We start from the raw sequence: 21,982 nt of genomic DNA, 5'->3' as shown, positions 1-21,982 counted from the left end.
ACATTTTACCTCACATGGGTTTCTCTCTAGCTTTTCCAAGGCCTCGTCCTTTGCTTGCAGCTATCGTAGCAAAATTTTCTTTTCCTCTTTCTCTTAATGCAGGCACATCTTCAATTCAGCATTCTCTGTTTGAAGATTATGTTTGTTTTTCTTCAATTCTTCCAGGGCCTCTTCCATGGCTTGCAACTGAAGCTACAATCACTCCTTTTCCTTTGTCTCTTTCTGTAGAGTTTCATACATGATTTCCACTCTTTTGGAAATGTTTTTCATGGTCTCGTACATTGCTTTTTCATCCTTTGTTGCTACACATTCCATTGTTCACATTTCAATTCACATCAACATAAAGACCGCTCTGACACCACTTGATCCAGGTCCGGGTGTGATGAATGACCCTTCCACGACCTTTTACTTTTGTGATGTGTTAAGTTGCATTTTAGAAGAACATTAATGAATACATCTTCATGTAGAAAAGAAGAGGAACATGTCAATCATCAGCACATGAAAACATAAGACGTTGATAACGGAGTTTGTCCAGGAGGGACTACATCTCTGAGCCCCGGTGTCAAGATGGAGTAGGTTGTTGCATTAAGTGTTGTCAATAATGACGATGAAAACAAGAGATGATGTGATCATACAAGGAAAAATTCCCTCATGCAGGAGTGGCTCTAAGAGATATTCCACTACTGGAATTCTCAATCAAAAGACTCCTATCAGTATGACACAAAAACATGCATGATGATCATCCTGCCAACATGGCACAAAAGGGATCTCAATGCAAAACATGCATGACGACAAAAAGAGTATCCCAACAACATACAACAAGGGATCTCAAAACATAACATGATGAGTTATGACAACAAGTACATCACATAGAAGATTCCATGTCAAATCAAACAAGGAATCATGACAACATGTAATAAACAAGATGTTGCATCAACATCAATCAAGGATCTGTGTAGCATAATACATAAAGAAGTAGTACATGAACACATCATATACCTCACAACCAAGGGCCATATGAATAAGTGGATGTCACATTGCTGAAGCTGCTCGGACCATCGATCTCAAGGCATCGATCGTATGAAGATAACTGCTCGCACATGAAGGTGGACATCTGCACTGGCACTTCGAAAAGTGACTAGAAGAAGAAATGTGAGAATGACAAATATGAGAGTACCATCAGATTTGTGGTGTCAAGTAGTGTTGAATCAACTATCCAAAATCCGAATTCTGAGAAGTTGAGAATTTTTGGGCTTAAGGAATCTTTTAGATTCCTCGGGATTCCTCAGAGATTCTGCTTCATGTATGAACTGGAAATCTACAACTCAGATGATGAATTTGATCTCACCATTGCGATCACTACAGAAAACCATGAAAAATAAGTATAAACTTGACTATATTCCGACATGGAAAAATTTTACCTCCTCTGGAAAATTTCAAGGCTCATGGTTCCACTCCTTGTTTTTGTTGAAATCATGGTTCCATGTGCATTCTGAAAATGACCGAAAAATGCAGAACTCTGATGGAGAAATGAACAGGACCATTTAACTCATGATTATGAGAGGTTTAGAATCCATATAAAATTTGTCAATTTCTAACAAAGTGAAAATTTTTCCCTACTACAAAATTCAAGGTTCTTGCATTAAAATATTAATTATTTTCCTCGAAATCCATGCCCACTTTCTGCCTCCTCAAACTGTGTTCAAAGGTAAAATACAGGGTCTATATAAACAACCTTCAGTGGATTTACCAAGGTGAGCAGTTATGGCTCAATGGTAAAAATATACGTAGCTTGAGGAGAGGTCGGGGGATCAAATCTCCCCTCTCATTTTTGTTACCTTATAACCAAAATTTATTTGAAATGGGGGTCGGGTCTGCATTGGGCGGCCCATCCCCAAAATCCCTGCACTGTTGCGTATCGGCATATTAAATATTGGCGATCAGCCTTCATAATCGGCGCTTTAACATGGTTGCTGGCAATGTTATTGCGCCATTTAAGGGGTTTCGCCAATATATATATATATATATATATATATCGGCGATCGACGCATATATCGACATATTATATGATGGTAGAGCGAGAGTTTCAGGGTGTGGGCCGGGTCCACCGCCAATGGCCCGTCCAACCAATATAACAATTTAGACATATGCGGCATTGTGGTATTATTAAGGGGTTGGGGCGATAGGGTGTGGGTTGGGTCCACCGCCGGTGGCCCATTCCCGCCCCAAATAACAATGTTTAATATATGCGATGGTTGAGGGTTCAATAGGGGTTACGACCGCCAACCCAAAATAGATATTGTTGTGATTTGTGATTTGTGATTTGTTTAAAGGATTGGGCCGTTTACGCCGGCGGGGGTTATGGCCTGTCGGCCTTGTTAGCGCTTGAGATTTCACCCTAGGCTGAGGAAGGTAAACCTTCAAGGCAACATCAAACCATTTCACCTCGTAGCTAGCCCTACGGGGTATGAGAAGGCTCTCTCCGGTCTATCTCGGCAAATTTTCAATGGGGTGAGATGACCAACAAGTTAACACTGATATTAGGCTAGTAAACTAATTAGGAAGGTTGATTTAAAGTTTTTGGGGTTTTTGGTGGCAATTGGAGGGAGTGCAATTCAGGGTGCGGGGATTGAGCTCAGTTTTTGCAGGTGGGTCTTTGGGGCAAGGTAGGAGTTTGTGCTGATGCCTGAAGCTGAGATGGATGATCAAGGAAGAAAGAGAACGAGCTAAAGAGGGCAAACAATGGCTTTGAATCCTCTTTAGACAGTGGAAAACATAAATATTAAACAAAATTGAAAGCTGAGCATGGCATGCATGAATTCAAACTTTATCACTTCTTTTGTTTAATTAGCAGCAATAGAATAAGAGATGGAACACATAAACACACTTACAATGACAAGTAGGAAACACACCATCAACACAATAATCCACAAGAATCCACAATGATGTCTGCAAAACCCTGGCCTTCCTTTTCCTCAAATTGCAGAGATACAAGTAAAATATACAATAGGAGCTTCTCCCTCAAGAGTCCAACCATCAAAATGAGGATGCGAAGGCATCATATAGCTGATCTAACTCCTTTCCCCACCTCTAGGGGTCGAGCTCAGCTTCCTAGGAGCATTTTGAACTAATTCTAAACTGAGCACTAGATAATAGGCAGTCAAAACAACTTGCCTCTAAAACCTAGGTAACCCATCCATGCATTAAATTTTCACTATTTACATCAAAGAAAGTTCTAGAAGTGTCAAAGGAGAGTAAATGCATCCATGTGCCATGAAAATTACACCAAAGTTTCTTATTTACATGCCCAAAAGTCATCCAAGAGTAAAAACAGTGTTTTGCTGGCCGAAATGGTCAAATCTGGCAATTTTCCCTGAGTGGTCACGCCCCTCCCTTGGAGTGGTCGCGCACATTGGCAGCTGTGTTTGAGGGCCTTCCTGGTGTCCAAATCAGGTGCAAGATAGCTCGTTGGAAAGGTATTTGAGTCTACTTTCCAACCAAAGTGGAATTTCTGAATTTGGAGTTGATTTGACCCCTCAAAACTCATTTCTCCCAAGGCAGCTTTCTGCAACTCAAAAAGTGGGCAGAAAGTCAAAATTTGCATGTATTTTAAGCTTTTGGAGGCCCAAATCTCCATAAAATTTGAAACCCATCCATATCCAAGTGTATTTTTCCATGAAAAATCCAAATATGTAGAGTTTTCCTCAATCTGAGCTGTCCCCATGAGTGGTTGCGCGGGGGGTGAGACCACTCAAATGACCAAAACCTGTAAAATGCTAAAAAAATGCCAAAAATGCCTCAAAATCCTCAAAATTTCTTGTGTTTTCTGCTGGGAGGATACTAATGAGTATCATGGTGAGTGAGTGATGCCTCAGCCAAGATACGGAGCGGGTTGGTCTTCTTCTTCCTCTTTTGGGCCTCGGACAACTTCCTTTGGAGTATCTTCATTTTTGCCTTACAAACTTGTAACCTTGCCCAATAATGGTTTTTCATGTTCTGTAGCAGCCCTTTGTCCTTGTTTGCCTTCTCTAACAGCCTCTGCAAGTGTGCATTCACACGGATAAGCATGGATTCCCTCTCCTTGGGCAGCAAGTCACCGGGCCTCCTACGGTTGATGACTCGGTCACTTCGAATCCTTCACCTCTCATCCAACTCTTTCTCATCCTCAAGTTGCTTGTTGCGCTGCTCAAGATATTTTATTGCCCATTGTTAAGGTTTTGGGTAGATTAGATGGAGGGCATTAGGGTTTAGGGAATGTATGTGAGGGAGGGATAGGGTTTAGGTACTAGGGATGGGAAATTTAATATTCTTTGCAAATGAGATAAGATAGAAACATATCATAACAATTGTGAATTTAATGGGAAACAAATGAGGGAATAGATGGGAATCAACACCTTGAAAAAACATCAAACCCTAGCATTATGCCTACATGAACAAGCAGCTACCAATGTCTTCTTTCCTTGCATTCTTGGAGGTATAATCACAAGCATGAGGATCCACAATCACCATCAACCAACAAAACAATTTGTAGAGAGCCTACCTCAACCCAATTTGCAAGTTTGAAGGATATTTTGAGTGAGTTGGAGGTGATTTTGGCACTTACAGCCTGAGTGGTCGCGTACCTCCTGAGTGGTCGCGCACGTTGTAATTTAACACTGCAGGAAAGCCTCTAAGTGGTTGCGCACATTCACATCCTTGTTTGAGGGCCTTCCCGGTGTCAGAATCAGGTGCAGGATAGCTCGTTGGAAAGGTATTTGAGTCTACTTTCCAACCCAAGTGGAATTTTTTAATTTGGAGTTGATTTGACCTATAAAATATCAAATCTCCCAAGACTGGTTAAAAAGTGCCCAATGAGGCTGCCTCAAGGAAGAGTGTTGTTGCAGTCAACTTTTGAATACCGTCCTCAACCCCAAATTTAGCTCATGATAGATCATTGGAAATATCTTTGTGTCTAGTTATCATTTTTCCCATCAAGCAAGTCATTTGGCCAACCAATCTAGGAGAAAACTTGATTTTCCCAAGGTCACTTCAGAGGTGCCTTTGATTCTTTTGAGGCAATAGTATTCTTGACATTTCTCTCAAACCATGACACCTGTGAAAAACGTGAAGGAGGTGTTTATTCCTTGGCATGTTTTGGACAATAACCTCTCTCAGTTTTCCAAAATTCATCTTTGATTGCTCTGAAACATCATTTGAGTGAAACTTGTCCCGATGTGTGAAACAAGGAATTTTGTCGAAATGGAGCGAAATGAAGGGGATAAGGGGCTTCTAAATTCTTGAGGATTTTTGGGAGTAGGGAGGGATGTTAGGAAGCAGGGGAAAGTGGAATCTCAGAGATTGAGTGAGGGGAAGGGGTCCAAAAGGGCAAAACACAGGCCCAACCTAGAAAATTGCCAGGTTGTAGCTAGAAACTAGGGTTTGTGCAAAAATGAGGAATTTGGCGGATCTAAGGGATGGGAAGTGTTTGATAAGGTACTTTAAGGATAGGGGAAGGTGTATAAACATCAGGAAACAAGTTTTGCCAGTGATTTGGCCGTCCAAGAGAAATTGCCTTCAAAACCCTAGGAGAGGGAAATGACCTTGCCTGGGCGTAACTGAAGCATGAACAAGGTATCAAATGACCCATTAGACACTGACATGATAATGACAACCCTATGAATGATGATAGACTCAGCTGAATGGTGACATGGACTGACATTTGGGCAAACCCTAGGCCTAATTCCTAGTGACCAAATTTTGCTTGAAGACTCACTGAAATGACAAAATTTGACCTTCACACTTCAAAATCACTATGTAAGAGCACATTTGATCACTGGAGGAAGGCTGTAAAGACTGACACTAACAGGCCTTATAATAATAACTTTGTTATGGATGTTTAGGGTGGTGGGGGTGGTGGCCTGCCACTTCATAACAAATTATATATTTTTTTTATTTTTTATAAAGAGGGAGGTCATTCTTGCAACTTCTAGAAAATAAGGGTCATTGGGCAAATTAACGAGGCAACAATTTCGACCTATTTTGGGAGCTAGTTTTATGCCTCGGGGTTGGTCAAATGGTAGGAAACTTAAGCTTGGCCCACAGCCCAACTTTGACCAAAACTTTGACTGGCTCATTCTCCCTCATACGAGCTCGGTTTGATGAACCTTTCCACCTTCGTGATCAAGATGACGAGAGCTACGCTCTGGTGCTAGGTCAAAGTCATTCTGAGAACTTTGATTTTCAAGTGTTCATAAGCCCTTTGTCTTGTATGTCTCTCTAGAGCCACTTGGATCATGCCAAGGTATAATAATAAAATAAATAAATGGTCAAAGAAGAGAAAGGCTTCTTATGCAGAGAGGTGAAGTAAGTAACTTCATCAAGGTACTGAACATGCTCACTGGCAGTAAATCGATGCTTGTGATTCCTTGAAGTGACTTTGTCAAGATACTGAACATGTCTTCTAGTAGCAGTGCAACACCGGAGATAATAATAAAACTCTGACATCTTAAACTCTTGGAATTTACATAATCCTACTCCTTAATCGAAACCACTAAAGTTTGACTAGTCTTATCAGATGTATTAAGCCAACAAGAGGAATACAAGAGACTACATCTATAATTAGGCTAAGCAAAGAAGATAGGGTGATCAATAGGATGAGAAAATAATTCTAGAAATATAGAACTCGTACTTAATATTATACCTAAACAGAGAAGTTGGAGTTCTTCTAGTGTTTCACCAAGTGTTGTTGTTGCAAAAAGCACCCTCTAAATATTTCCTACAATCAAATTTTGGAGCATCTTTAAGATCATGAAATCCTTCATTTCAAGCCATCAATGTCATGCTTAGTCATGTTGCTCAAGTGTTCAATTCTTCCTTTAATAATTTTAGGTGTCGAAGCGACATGCTTTTACATGCCTATCTTATCATGCCTGCATAGCAAAATTCTTCTAAGCAAGCCTAGCACTCAATGTGTATCCTTGGAACTCAAGCATTACATAGTCCTTTATGACAGTGACTGTGTAGTGGCTAATCACAGTAACTACGTAGTGCCTGATGACACTGACTGTAAAGTCCCTAAAGATAGAGACATCGCAACCTTTATGGACATTGTTTGCATAGTCCTTGATGTCAATGCTTGCACAATCCCTAGAGATAGAGACTGCACAATCCATATGGACAATGACAGTGTAAGAGAATCCTCTGCAGATAGTGTTTGTACTCTCTTTGTCGACAGTGACAAAGTACTTCTTCAATCAGTTCAATTCACTCTTGGCTCCTAGTTTCCTGACATGCACTAAGCATGCTGACCAATATTAAATATAATTGTATGTACACTCTCCCCATATAAAGAGTCCAATATAGAGCTCATCGTTATATTCATCTCTCACTTTTGTGCTCTGTCCACTATTGGAGTATAAGGAGAATTCTCTCATCCATGGTTGCAAATGCCCATCCTCTGGGTGAGTTACTCAACTATCGCTTCTTATTTTGCAAGTGTCACTTTCGATTTCTTTTTATCTTACATTTGTCATTTTTTTTGCGTTATATTCTACAATTGTTTCTTTTTCCTACTTTCATTCTTTCATGTGTCGCTTGTGTTTTCTTTGTGTTTGCAAGTGTCATTTTCACTCTTGCATGTGTGGCTTTCTCTTGTTTTGACACATCTTAGAGAGCACCATGTAACACCTCCCAGAAGAAGCTCCATCACACTCTCTTGCACTAATTAATGATACTTATCATTAGAACATGTGTTGGACACATTCTTATGGCATAGCGCTCCTTTTGGTTGCATCGTGACACTTTTTTTCGTAAAGGTATATCTTAAGTGTTTCATTGGAGATAAGTGTCATTTTACTATTGTTTCACTATAGTTTCATTGGTTTTGGGTATTGTGTGTCTTACTTTCATGTTCTTAGGTGTATATGTATGTGAGATCATGTTTGAGACCTATTGTGTACTCTTATTCCCATGTCTCCTTTATCACACACTTAGTCCATTTTGGATTTCATCCCTATCTTCACATCTTGCACAACGTATGAGAACACTTAGAATTTTAGTCAAGTGATGATTTTATTACACACTCCTAAGCCTCAGTGATAAAATCTTTACCTCTAGGACCTATGCACCATACCCATATTGAAGGCAGCCTCCTCCTACTTTCCATTGAACAACCTCAGAGTATAGATCCTCAATCTTGTTGCTTAGCCTTTACCATTTCATATTCCATGATTCCTCTTACCCTATATTATGAATTTCACAGTTACAGTGGACATATGGGTCATTTTAAGACTCTTTTAATGCCCAATTGTTCATTCCCCTGAGCCTCTTCTTCAATTAGAGTTATAGTGCTCAACCTTGCCTCCCTTGTCTCCTTCAATTGCTCAACTCCGTAATGCCTTGTCATGCCTTGCTTCAACTGCACATTGTGCTATTTTAGTGGACAGTAGTTCCATTTTTTGATCACTTTAGTGCTTAGCTATGCAATCCTAGGAGTCATATTCTTTAGTCATTGCGCATTGTGCAGTCACAGTGCCTAGTCTTGCGACACTTGCTGACTTGACCTGCATATTGCGTAGTTCCTTGTCCCACCATTTCTTAAAAATGCATTGCACAGTTCTAGTGAAAAATGGGGCTCATTCCTTAGTACCCTCATAGCTCAATTTCACGATCTATGCTCCCTCCGCCTTGAACATTATGCATTGTAAATCCTCAGTGATCAATCTCATCACCCTTGTTCCTTAGAATTTCCCACTGGACAGAAACTTGATGAGCCATTCCTAATTGTGCATTGCACATTTCTAAAGGATAGTATGGTCATCTATTATTTCATGTAGTTCTTAAGTACGCAATTCCTATAACCTTTCCCTCAAGACCTTGCGTAATGTCCCATTACAGTCACCATGTTACCCGAGCAAACACAAATAGACTAGGTGATTTTGAGACTGATATTGTGTTGTCATGAGTGAAATTCACTTGTAGGTGTTATTAAATTAACATGGTAAGAAGATGCTCAAGGAGGTTAGCAAGAAAAGGTTACAATAAGGACACTCGTGGAAATAAGGCACAAATATGCTATCATATGAGAGCAAAGGAATTTTGGACCATGATGGAGAAATGACAACTCGTGCTGTCTTAGAAGGTTCCAACAAATATCCAAACCCTTTGGAGGGTGAAGATGAAGTACATCATATATTTATCATCAAGAGTTGAAGACATAGAAATGGAAAGGGGAATCTCACATCAATACATTTCCATCAATTTTCATGTCACAGTCACCAAACAATGATCATTAAAAGTGTCAACACAAGCGTGTTATTTGGTCCCATGTATTTTGGCCACATTATTGGTTGAATGTAATTTTATAGTTTAAGAAATGAGAAAATGTAAAATGTGTGGAAGCCCAAGGGTCACATGTGGAACATGAAGATACACTAGAAATTTTTAGAGTCATGTAGAAGCTCAAAGGTCACATAAGAATTCGAAAAGTCACATGGGATCTCAAGAGTCATGAGAGAGGTGAAGAGTCACAAGGGAGGTGAAGAGTCACCTTATTTGATATAAATATATCCTCATAGATTAAGGAAGGGATTTTTCACCTTAGCTTCTCTATCTTAGCATAAGAGAGAAGATAATTCTTTGGAGGAGAAAGCGGTGACTTAATGTTCCACTATTGGGGCTAGTGTTACATCGTTGTAATAATGTATCTTATGACTTTCACTTAATATATGAAGCTCTTGGATTCGATGCACTCTCATGCATATTTTGTGAATGATTGTAAGACTATTCTTTCATTGTTTGTAGTGTATGTTTATGTTTACACATATTAATGAAAATAAACTATTTCATTGGATTTGGTATGCCTCTTGTTGAATGTGTGTTGTTACTTGCTTTTATAATAGTTGTTATCTTGTGAACTACTTTGCAAGTTAACCAACGATTATTTATATTCTCTTGTGTGTATTTTTTAGGATAGTACTATTAATTTTCTTCTAGAGGCCCAGTCTTTCTTTCCCTTCCATGAACATACCTTATATACATTGCAATTGGATGCTTCACAATGTCAACTTACTTGCTTATCTCAAGGTCTTGACATAATATTTTATGTTGATAATTGCATCCAAGGACAATCTCTAAGAATAATGGTACTCAGGCCTATTATCTGAATGGGGTTCCTACTCCAGATGGTGTGAGGTCTAGCTGGGACCTCATACCGAGGAGAGACCCTTTGTTGTCACATTTCCAACACCGTCAACATAAGTATAAACAGATGTTTATTTTCAATTTAGGGTTCCTTTATATTTACACAAATCTATTTAGGAGGAGCAATAAGATGATAGGTAAGAACTTGTGCATCACGATCATGGGGTTCTTCCTAATCAAAGCTTTCAAGAATTGCATCTCATCATAGTTTCATTCCTTCTTTAGATGCATAATTAAAAATCCATATTAAAATAATTTAGGATGCATGTATAGAGAAATAGATTCTAGGCGTATATTTGTTAGTAGAGGATGTAGTTCAATTCCAGCATCACCAACCACTGCCACTAAACAACATAGTGATACACCATCTTCCACTACACACATTTCGTCATTTCCAGGTAGATCAAGACTCCCTAGGGTACGATGATAAGAAATTATACCTAGAGAATCACCAACATCATCATTTAAGCAGTGGTAGAAGAATCTACATCCCAACTGAAGGAGTCATATTCCTTTTTTCTACAGGTGAACAACTCATTGGATAAGAGTTAGAGGTATCTAGTGAAGAGGAAGAAGAAGAAGAGGAAATTTTTCCTAAACAACAATTAATAGAGAAATAGAAGAAGGATAATTGGTTGAAGATAATCTTATTGAGTAACCTTATATAAGCTATAAAGAATTTACAATGGTAGAAGGAGAAGGAGAGATACATAATAGAGAGGAAATACCAAGAATTGGTGGGAAGAGAGGAGGTAGAATAATACAAGGATATGGTATAGGTTTTCGAGGTGAAAGAGGAGCAATAGAAGATGATGGAGGTTTTCATGAAGAAAAGGATCCTTCTGGATTCCTTATTCAAGATACTGATACTATTGCTACTATGAAGAATATTTCTCCATCAAATATTCCTAACTTCCATGCTCTGAGAAGTGAGGATCCAAAAAAAATATTTTTGAGTTTGAGGTATTCTGTAGATCCTATAATACTTGATACTCAAAAAATGAAATTGTGTCCTACTACATTAAAGATGGGATCCTTAAATGGTTCATGGGTATAGGAACCAATTCTATAAGGAAATTGGATGAAATGAAAAGAATATTTTTAGAAAAATATAAATATTATTTCATACATCATGACCTTAGAGAAGAAGTGTTCAAAATGAAGATGAAAACCTTGAAGATTTAGTGGAGGGATTTACTTATAATGTAAAGGGAGCTAAATTGCATGATTTAGGACTAGACACATTAAAAAATCTCTTACTAAAAGCTATAATGGATAAATGGATTGATATTCTTAACCTTATGGGTAAAGGAGAGGTGTCTCGGTCATATTTTCAAGAAATTTGTGAATTTTGCAAACACATTTCAAGAGGAAAATCAAAATTTGGCAAGAATCCAAGAGATCTAGTTATGTCCAGTGTAAGAAAATCTGCATCAAAATAGTACGTAGAGTAGAACTTGGTAATTACTTGATAGTTATTAGCATTATGATGCATGTGTTGTCCTTGATGGCAACTCACTTGTAATAGAACAAGTATATAGTAACTAGATGAATCCACAGGTTAGTTCAGAGGTGATAGAGTGATGGAAAAAAAAAAAAAAAAAAAAAAAAAAATAAAAATAAAAATAAATAAAATAAAAATAAAATAAAAATAAAATAAAAAATTAAAATTAAAATTAAAAAAAAAATGATGGGAGAAAGGTTTACAGATCAAAATCAAAATTTTGATAAATGTGAATATTTGAAGATCTATACCTGGGTTCGTCAAGGCCAAGTCACGTACACACGCAAGTTTGGTGAAGAATAGTCACGTGCGGTTTCTACACCATGGTATTCTAAATACCAGGGGTCTTTACCATGATATTGGCCAAGACAACATATATTGATCCCATCAAAGAATACCATTGGCATAACTAAGGGTTTGACCCATGGTATTGGCTAAGGATCTAACTATATAAGGAGGTGAAGATCAAAGTTCTAAGTGTGCATGTGAAAGGGTTTTTGATGAATACTTCAATCTGAAGTATATTTGCATTATAAGGACCATAGTTGACATATAGATCTAAAATAATTATGCACCGATGAATACAATGATGGATCAAGATCATGAGACCTGAAATGACTTTCCATTGTATGATCTGCTCATGGATTGACTAGATCTAAGTATTGACACATGTTTTTATCTCTGAATATTATCATCTAGGTTTCTCTGAAGTTTTGAAGAGCTACACAATTTTAGGTCAAAATTTGCAGATCTATACACAGGCTAGTCTTGGTGAAGTCACGTATACACGTGGGTTCATGTCTTCAAAGTTGCATACATAAATAAAGGCTTTATGTTCATTTTTGAAGATCTTTACGTGGGTTGGTCTTGGTGAAGTCACGTATACACGCGGGTTCGTTTCTTCAAAGTCACGTATATAAAGGAAGGGTTTATGTTCATAAATGACTGATCAACCTTATCAGTGCTGATGTATCTATGATGTATGTCAATGATGCCATCATTTTGATCTGGGTTGAGTGATAATGTCTAAATTAGAATTGATTGAATGATGAAGTTTAATTTGATTACACGTTGATTGGTTGAAAAGATTATTAATGATGTTAACTATATGAGGGTTCTATAAGCTAACAAAATATTTCAAAATAACTCAGGTCAACTCTATATCTGACTCGGAATTACTAGTTTTCAGTATATTAAGATTTGTACGCAGGTTTCTCTACAGAAAAGCACGTATACATGCAAGTTTCCTTAAGTGAAGTAGAATATACATGTTGGCATATGAATGGTCAGGGTTGCAGTTGATTCTATGTGTTGATATAATATTCTGAGTTCAGTTCTATATTCTGGTTACAATGATCTCATTGTTCTGTTTGAAGTAAGTTGGGGTTTGCTTTATTTGATCTACAAGTTGTGATGTATTAAAGGAAGTGGATCCAGTGTCAAAATTTATGAAACATGGTCAATGCATGTTGCTGAGGGTTGCAGTCTTTAGTGAGGGAGTCGAAGCTTCCTCCTTGTAGTGGCTAGTAATCAGATCAAAAGGTTGGAGCTCCCTTCCAGTAGGAGATAGAGAATGAGTGAAGGTTGTAGCCTTTAGAAGGTGGGTTCCTGCATACTTGTATGAGTTTTCACTAGTACAAGAATGTAATAAGTTTTTTAAATTAATAAGTTTGAAGACTAAGTCGACAATAATGGAGGTTTTCTCCCACATTAGGTTTCCACCTTAAATCCTGGTGTTCATGTGTGTTTCTTATGTGTGATATTTTATTCTGTTCTTACTGCACCTGATTAGTGCTTATCAAATGCCTAATAAATCTCTTACATTCTGGTTTAAGTTTAACGAATAAAGAATTATTTGTTTTACAAGTTTACTAATCATACACTAGTTTCTTTTACAATAGTTGCGTACATACATGAGTTGGGTTCAGTAAAGTTGCGTATATATTTTAGAAAAGAAAATTATTATGAGTTTTTAAAATACTGATTCACCCCCCCTCTCAATATTTTTCCCAACAATTGGTATAAGAGCAAAATCTTCAAAAGAAGCTTGATCGCTTGAAGAAAGATCTCCCGAGCTAAGAAATCAAGACATAAAACCATCTATTAGACCACCACTCTTCAACAGAAATAATCTAATATATTGGAAGACAAGAACTAGATCCTATCTTCAATCCCTTGGAGCAGATGTTTGGGAAATTGTAGAAGGAGGTTACCAATATCTCATTGCAGTTCCCATAGACGCAGCAGAAAAGAAGACATATGAAACTAATTCCAAAGTTTTCAATACATTATTGGAAAATCTGATGGAATTAGAATTTGTCGAAGATATGTAGTTAAGCATAGAAAAATAAATATGAGACACAACAATTCAAATCTATGAAGAAAATACTAAGGTAAAAAGTGTTAAACTCCAAACTCTCAGAATGCATAATAATGAAAGTATTACTAGCTTCTTTCTACATATAGATGAGATTGTAAATCGCATGAAAAATATAGGTGAATAAATAAAGGACACCACTTTAGTAGAGAAAATCTTAATATCTCTAACTCCTAAATTCAAGTCAAAAGTGTCTACTATTGAAGAAAAGAAGGATCTGCAAACTCTTACTTTTGTTCAACTTCACGGCATCCTGACTGCTTTTGAAATGAGGAAAGGAGGTCCCTCAGAAGTCAAAGAAGCCACATTTAAAGCATCTGCAAAAGGAAAATAAAAGGAGGAACATGAAGAATCAGGATATATATCAGAAGAAGATGAGGTGAACTTTGTAAAGAAACTTCAACTAGGCACTAGAACATTCAGAGGTAAGCTTCCCTTCAAATGTTTTGCTTGTGGTAGAGTTGGTCATTATGCTGCAAAATGTCCTTATGAAGACAGTTATGACAAAGGAAAGGATTGTACAAAAGGTAATAGGAGATATTTTGACAATAGAAGAAGTTATTATACTCATGAACATAGTGATGGCTTTTCAAATAGTGAAGAAGGAGAATCTGATCAAGATCTTAAATTATTCATGGCTTTTGAGAAAAATACTAATGATTCTAATGATAAATTTTTGGATGCCTTAGAGGAAAAATATTTCTTTGAAGAAATTACTCGACTCAAAATTTTCTTGGAAGAAAACAAAGTAGCCATAGATACATTGAAGTATCAACTCATAGAAAATGAAAAGCATAATGAGAAGTTAGAATGTAAAGTAGTAAGTCTAAGAAAGGAACTTGAGAAAATAAAAACTCTAAAACTTAGATTTGCTAAAGGATTTAAAACCTTAGATGAAATTATCAAGGTACAATTCTCTCCTCTTATGAATATAGTTCTTGGATACACTGGAGAAACATCTCAAACAGAAAATTCTTTAGTCACCATCGGATACTATCTAAATGCAGCAAAAACCAATCAACAAGGCTTCAGTCCTCAACAAAAGAATAAAGGCATTCCATGAGTAAATCATGTTCACTCTAATCCAAGGATGAACAATAATGTAAGCACTAGTCAAAAGGTAAAAAACTGAAGATTATATGATCACAAAATTTATTAATGGACAATTTTTCGCATGGCATAATTTTTGTCATAAGGCTGCTCAATGTGTTGTATACAAAACCATCATGACTAGAGAAGCAAGAAAACAAAGGAATGAGATAGGAGTCAATAATAACACTTATAATAACTTCCCACCTCTTATAGATGAAATTTAATGTTAATTTTGCAATAACTTTGGACAAGAAGAATCTAAATGCAGGAGAAAAATATAGCCAACATCTTGAAAAGAGCAAATATCAACAAATTCTAAGGTATGGAAGAGGAAGGAGTTATAGTCTGAAAGTTGTGGCATAGAATTGTTTGCAGAAGGACAAGAAAATAAATTGAACATTGATAGAATATGCTCAAAACACATGACAGGTGATAAAGATAAACTTACTTCATACAATGATTTAGAGAAAGAAAAAATTGTCACTTTTGGAAATGACTCACCTACTGTCATTAAGGGTAAAGGTTCTATTTTTCTAAAAGAAAAGGTTAAAGATGATAATGTTATGTATGTTGATGGATTAAAGAATAACTTATTAAGTGTTAGCAAAATGTCTACCCAAGGAAATGAGGTAGTATTCCAATCAAAAGAATGTGTGGTTCATGAACTTGACACAACAAAGACCACAATAAAAGGAACAATAACCCCGATCAATCTGTATATATTAAAAGGTGGATAAGAAAATGTTACATAGGAAAGGTAGATGAAAACTAGTTATGGCACAAAAGATTGGGACATCTAAGCTTCTCTCAAATAAGCAAATTACACAGGCTCAAAGCTGTTCGTGATCTACCCAACAACATCGTACCAGAAAGTACCATATGTAAGTCATGTCAATTCAATGCCAAATAAGGATCAACAAGTAAGCCTCTTGAAATCATACATACTCATTTGTGTGGACCAGTAGGGAAAAAGTCACCTCGTGGAGAAAAATAGTATATCTTATTCATTGATGACTTTTCTAGAATGTGCTAGATCGGTTTACTGAAACACAAAGATGAAGAGTTTGATAAATTTAAAGTCTTAAAAGCATTAGTTGAAGATGATTTAGATCTAAAATCAAATGTCTCATATCTGACCAAGGACGAAAATACATATCAGATGAATTCTTTGATTTCTGTGAACAACATGGCATAAAAACACAATTTTATATAGCTAAAACTCCTCAACAAAATGGTGTGGCAGAAAGAATGAATAGAACTATTCAACAAATGGCTCATGCTATCCTTGATGATTATGGAAATCTTGACACCTTCTGGGGTGAAGTTGCACATACAGTAGTAAACATTCTCAACAAGGCTCATGTTCATGTGAATAGTGATAAAACTCCATATGAACTTTGGTATGGTAAGCCTCCCACTATAAAGCATTTTAGATTTAAATTGGGAAGAAAATGTTTCATCAAAATAATGATGAAAAACTTGGTAAGTTTGAAGCTAGAGAAGATGAAGTAATACTTCTTGGTTACTCATCTAGAAGCAAAGGATACAAATGTTACAATAAGAGACTCTGGAAAATTGTTCAATGTGTTGATGTTGTGATTCATGAAGCATGCATAGATCCAAAAAATGTAACATCAGCAAAGGAGGATGATGATAATGAATGATTTCCCACATCAAATTACAATGATATAGAAGAAGAAACTAATGAAGCAACAGAAGAAGACAGATCAAACAAAGAAAATGCTCCATCCAGGTATGTTTAAAAGAATCATCCAAAATCTCAAATTCTAGGAAAAAAGGAATTTAGGGTACAAACAAGAAGAACACTTATAGGATCTTCTAGTTATCTAGCTTTATTATCCACCATTGAACTAGAAAATGTAAATCAAGCTGTTAAAGATGAATGTTGGGTTAAGGCCATGAATAAGGAACTTGAACAAATTGAAAAGAATGATACTTGGGAATTGGTTCCAAGGTCTCATGATAAAAATATTATTGGGAAAAAATGGATACTAAAAAATAAGTTGAATGAAAATGGAGAGGTCATTAGGAACAAAGCTAGACTTGTTTGTAAAGGTTATGCTCAACAAGAAGGTATAGACTTTGAAGAAACATTTTCACCAGTTGCCAGACTTGAAGCCATAAGAATGGTTCTTGCACTTTCAAGTTTTCGAAATTTCAAATTTTATAAAAGGGATGTAAAATATGCTTTTCGTAATGGAGATCTAGAAGAAGTATATATTGATAAACTAGAAGGATTCATTTTGGGGAATGATAAAAACGTTGTATGAAAAATCAAAAAGGATTTATATGGGCTAAAACAAGCTCCGTGGGCATGGTATTATCATCTTGACAAATATCTTCAACAAGAAGGTTTCACAAAAGGATCCACGGACATCAACTTATAGACAAAAATTGAGGGTGATAAACTGCTAATTATTTTTGTTTATGTTGATGATATCATCTTTGGAAATAATGAAGAATCTATGAGTCAAAACTTTTCTTCTGTTAAGCAAAAATAATTTGAAATTTCTTTAGTTGGGGAACTAACCTATTTTCTTTGTCTACAATTGAAACAAGCAAAATATGGCATCTTTCTCTCACAAACAAAATATTTCAAGCAGTGTCTGAAGAACTATGGGTTGGAAGATTGCAAACTTATATGTAATTCCATGATGATAGGATGTAGCCTCAATTCTAATGATGATTATCCTGCAGTAAACCAACCAGAGTACAAGTCTATGATTGGAATTATTCTTTATCTAACAGGTATTAGACCAGATATCATGCATGCAGTTGGGATTGTTTGACATTTCCAAGCCAATCCAAAGGAGCCACATATTGAGGCAATAAAGAGAATATTCAAATATCTCCAAGGAACCCAAGACTTTGGTTTATGGTATCCTAAAGATGTAGATCTTACCCTTCATGCATACATAGTTGTATATTGGGCTAGAAATTTTGATGACCAGAAAAGCACTAGTGGAGGTGCATTTTACATGGGGCCCTGATTGGTATCTTGGTTTAGCAAGAAACAAAGTTCTATTTCCTTATCTACAATGGAAGCAAATTATGTGATTCTTGCATCTTGTTGCACAAAACTTCTCTGGATGTGTTGTGTTATTCAACAAACCCCTATTTATTAGTTTAATAGCTAATATTCCATTAATAAATGGGTACCCTTAATAAAAACACTAAAATAAAAACAAATTTTGTAAACTTAGGCACTTTCCTTTGAAATTTTAGGAATAAATCGAGATATCAAGTCAAAACCCTTTGAAAACTAGCAAGTCTCACCTTTTTTCATATTGTTGGCTTGTTGGGGCTTGACCCAGGTTCAAAGGTGATTTAGCCAAACAAATCCTGGTACTACTGGCCCTTTCGGCAATAGTCCGCAGAGCGCGGACTAAGGTCTCACCCAAAGTAGTATGGGAGGGTGCTAGAACCAGGTTTATGCACCCTCGAGATGTCTGATGTTTTCACGTGCTTCGCGGTTCGACCCTGCGTGCAGGTCGCTATGCGCACTTATCTGTACCTTGCAGCTTGAGATGTTACCTTCGTGCAACCCTACTCGGGGGCCAAACAGTGTTATTACCCAAGTCCTTACTAGTAGTCCTATTTGATTTGATTAACTTAGCTTATGTGTATGCTTTCAATTATACTTAACAATATTCACAATTCATACAAGTGTGTGCAGTAAATAAACAGTATAATTGCAATTCATATCCAACAGATAATAACCCAAGACAGATACACGTAATTCGGATAAAACTTCTCTTTATTATTCTTTTCCTTTAGTTACAAACTCTATTCTGCCCTGCGCACTCAGCTGCAAGGGTCTACACACTCAACTACAGACTCTACTAGGCCTCTGTGCACTCAGTTGCAGAGCCACTTCCTACTGCTATGACCTAAGACACACTTAGACACTTGCTTCTTACTTTTATCTCATACTTCTCTCTTCCTTCTTCACTAACTTCCTTTTACACTTAGAGCTTCGTTATATTTATACAATCCCATGGTCTGCGGACCATGGGTAGGCCGACATTACACTCAACACTTAGGGTAGATAGCCCTATGACTCTAACATACATTCCATTCCCACAATTCACAGGGATTTACAATAATATTACTCAAAACTTGGGCTTCGAGCCCCAAAACATGATGTGGGGGGATTCCATGCCCAACAGGCCCCCAATACAAACGTCATGACTTGCCCTCGAGTCACTTGGTCAGTGCGGCGATCTTGGCGCGGAGTCCCTCCAACTGCTCTCGTACTGTTCCAATGTCTACAACGCACTGAGCTGCTACTTGTTGAACCTACTTCATCCTTTGTTCTGAGACCTCTGTGGCCGAACTATGCCCTTACATCTGTACCGGAATTTGCTACGTATGTTTATAGTCCCATGCCTTTGTCTGGCTCCTTGGAGTGTGAAGACTATGCCTCGGCCGACTAGTCAGATAGGCGACCCACCCGTGTAGGGCTTCAAGCGGCTGCCATTTACTTTGCCTCGGAAAGGTTCTCCATTCAGCCTGAGTAGTTGGAACATGCCTCCGTCTGTGACCTCCTTAACCACATATGGTCCCAGCCAGTGCATTTTGAATTTTCCCTGAACTTTTTCAAACTTACTATGATAGAGTAGCACTAAGTCATTTACCTTGAAGGTGCGCAACTTGATATGGCTGTCGTGCCAGGATTTTTCATGCTGCTTTTGTACCTACTGATGAAATCTAGCCAAAAACCATTCTTCCTCATGTTCTTCCAATTTTGCGAGCCATTCCTCGAGAGCTTCATGGTCCGTCATTCCTGTGACAGCTGCTATTCATAGAATAGGTACATATATTCCATCGGCATGGTAGATTCCATGCCATAAACTAACTAGAAGGGTATCTATCCCGTCAGCTTCTTGCACATTGTCTTGCAAGCCCATACAACGGCTAGTACATGCAGGTCCCAGTCGGTGCGTCTCACATGGTGGACCCTGTTCAGCACTTCACACACCTTGTGAAATGCTTCCCCGTGTATGATTTTTTGCACGCTAGGTCATATCATACTTTGTCATTTGCGCACTTGTCCTGCTTGCTTCTTCTTATTCTTCCTATTTCCTATTGTGAGAGCCACACGCATTCGTGCAGGCTGCATACCATACGCTTGTACCCATCTGGAAAGGTGGGCACGTAAGCTATTTTGTCCATCCTTCCTTTCTTCCATCCTCATCTGAGGCTTCCCAAATCGTAAGCGCATCATATTTCTACATTCGCACTAGTCCCAAAAACTCTGCTGGTATGTACCCCACCACCTTGCGGGCGTAGCGCACAGTGCCGATTTCAAAGCATCGAACCGCTACTGTTCTGGCACTTCCATTTCGAATTCATCCAGGAATTCATCTACCGCTGTCAACCCATCATACACAGGCATATCCCTTTCCTCTGTTGTCACGCAGTGCAATGATCTTACCATCTTGTTGCAATTGAGTGTGGTTACTTTGTGTAACTTTTTCTACCACCGTTCTGTTTCCTCATCCAAATCTGATGTCTACGATCTTTCACGCTCCCACGAAATCTGGCCATCTGTTGTAGGATTCAGCCAATCCTATTCCCAATTGGTTATCTTGTAGATACAGTCTAGCTCGTTGTCACTTCTTTCGTCATGCACTGGCTCTCTCTAGCGCGATCCTTCCACAGGGTCTAAAGATACCACTACGCATAGTGACTTTTTCTCAAAAATAATTTTGTGCTTCTTCAAATTTATGACTCTATTCATATCAGTGGCCTAATCTATTCCCCGTAGCATGGGATAGGGATTGTTTTCATCAATAATCTCTATCGCCTCGAAATCTGCCAGCATGCTTGCACTTTCAATGTCTACCATTATTCCCTGTAATCTTCCCATCGGTAGGATCTTCTACTGGTTTGTCATTCACAATTGAATAGGGGACCATTGCAACGCAGGCCTACCCATATGTTCCCATGTCTACTTTATCCGTACATTCATGTCTGATCCTAGATCCATAATTACTTGATCCATTTGATACTCCCCGATTTGCACAGTCAATCTCATTTCCCTTCCTGTTCGTAATGCATGCTTTCCAAGTTTCCAAACAACGTGTGGTTCTCTTAACCGGTGCACCTAGTAATAAGTTCCTGTAGTCCCTTCGCTGATTTTCTGTCATGCAATAGCTTCATACATGTCTCTAGAAAGGTAGTGAGCATTGATGGATCCATCCCCGATTCTAGTTGATCCTTAATACCTGAAGTTGAGGCCTTCGTGAAGCTCTTCTTAGCTTCCATGAATGTCTCCTTCACACGCTCCAAACCAAATTCAGGTTCCTTTGTAGGAGCCTTGGGAACCACGCAGTTTCTTCAGGCTACTTACCTTTGTAATCTCCTATCATGATACCACTTCGAAGCACGATGTTTACATTTGGGTCCTCTTCGCGTGGCTGAAACCTCATCATTTGCAAATTCTGAGTCGGGGGAGGCTGGAATGTCCCTTTATCACGCAACATTGATATTAGTGTAGGGTATTCCTCCATCTAGTGATCAAACTGAGTATAATATAAACATGATGCTCTCATCATATTTGTACAATCTCAGTCATAATGCCCTGGCCCTCCACAATTGTAACAAATCATTTGTCTGCAACCCCTTCTTGGTCTCATTACTCCTCAACCTCGTCTGCGCCCTTGAAATCTGGCACGTGCCATCCCTGCATTTGGATCGAGGGCTCATGTTTTGGTATACACTCTGTAGGCAGGAGTCTAATCCATTATCAATTCGTAACTTCTGCAGGTGCGCTCATCAAGGCCTACCGATCTGCAGAAATTACA

This window comes from Pinus tabuliformis, chromosome J (genome assembly GCF_031772625.1).
Source record: "Pinus tabuliformis cultivar Carrire ecotype Pingquan chromosome J, CPIR1, whole genome shotgun sequence".
NCBI lineage: Eukaryota > Viridiplantae > Streptophyta > Pinopsida > Pinales > Pinaceae > Pinus > Pinus tabuliformis.
The sequence above is the reverse complement of the archived record's forward strand: the minus strand, read 5'-3'. Positions refer to the sequence as shown.